This window comes from Rutilus rutilus (genome assembly GCF_951802725.1).
Source record: "Rutilus rutilus genome assembly, chromosome: 6".
Classification (NCBI taxonomy): domain Eukaryota; kingdom Metazoa; phylum Chordata; class Actinopteri; order Cypriniformes; family Leuciscidae; genus Rutilus; species Rutilus rutilus.
The window spans coordinates 2,486,149-2,487,862 of NC_140214.1; positions in this window are offsets into that span (position 1 = coordinate 2,486,149).

The following is a 1,714-nucleotide window of genomic DNA, read 5'->3' on the forward strand; positions in this document are numbered from 1 at the left end:
AAGCTCAAGTCTGAGGCTTTCAGGAGACAGCAGAGACCCAGAGAACACAAAACTAGCGCAGGTCCTTCAGTGCTGACACCGCTAACAGCTGAACATAAACCATATGATCAAAAGATAACATCTTTATTGCAAAAAATGTGCATGTTTTGATTGAAAACATTGATTTCACAAACGATGACTTGCAGAATACGGCACTAGAATTATCATTATGCTTGCATGCATTGATCTAAATTATGATGCAGTTCTTTATAAATAAATAACAGAGTAAATGGAATTATTGTACAAAATATCTGAGCTTATGTTTATAATAATAATAATAATTATATAGAATTCAATGAAAAAAATCTCTAAGCATCTGCCATAAAATGAACAGCAAATATAGTAAACACTTCACAAATGTAGAAATTGTGTTTATTATATTTATTTATTCTTTTATTCATCTATGCAGCACTTAGAAAACCACTGAGGGAGGCCAAGCGTACTAAATTAATGTGTTTATATTATCATTTGTGATTCAGTTTTGAGAACGTCTTGGTTACGACTGTAACCTCTGTTCCCTGTGAACAGTGAACGAGACACTGCGTCGATGATGCTATCGGGGAACGCCTGAACCAATCGTGGCTATCGATATTGACCGGCGACAGCCTATGACGTCACTACTAGTGCGACCTGGAAGTAAAAGAGGGGCGCCTAGAGAACATGGCCCTGTCCCAAATGGCAAACTTCCTCAGAGTCCACACTTTGGTGACGTCATGTAGTGCAGACCTATAGGGCCGTTGGCACGAGTCCACGAGGAGCATTGAGAGGTGTTTTTGGGACAGACTCGATAGTCTGGTTGTTGTTGGACAGGAGAAATCACATTTTTGCGCTCCGACGTCTCATCTCCATGTCCACTACACAGCCTAATTTTACAGTTCTGTATTTTGATATTGTGCATGCCACCTGGGCATTAGACAATAGATACAGCATGCTTATTTAAATGATGTATGCAGTTGTACATAATAATAGACATACATAATGTTCCATTTGAACTAAGATTACAATTTTAACACATAATGAAAATGAGCATGAGTTTCAGAAGAATTTACAGGTTTCAATATTCATACTAAAGCCCTGACATTCGGTTCTATTTATTTACTGAATCATAATGCGATGGTATTATTCAACGCACTATTATTATGTTTGAGACATCAACCACTGCTCGATGACCATAATGTTTGTATAAACTGTAGGTAACAACTGGTAAAATGTACATCTAGGGCATAAAAAACGTAATATTTTCTTCTCAGCCATGTCAACAATTATCCGTGAGCGAAATCCCATCCGTTGTCTGATTGGCCTTTCGCAAGGATTCCTGGGTAGTTAAAGTGTGCGGAGCCTGCATCCATGTGGGCTTCGCGGAAGACCGCTTCAAGGGTGTAAAGGTGGCGCTGCTGAGCACACTTCAGCGCGGTAAGAAGCTGAATGGGACGGCCTACGGACTCGTAGACTCGGCGAGCACGCGCAATTTAAGTCCACGAGACCGAAAGTCCTCATGAAGTGCGTCATTTGGGACGGCCTATGTCATCCACTCGCGTCTGAAGGGACTTTCTTTCTTTTTTTTATTGCAATAACAATAGGGGAATACAGAGATATGCAAAACACTTTGAGTCTTTACAAATTCACAACTCTGCATCTTGCATCAGAAAATCAATCATACAACTAATACATCCTT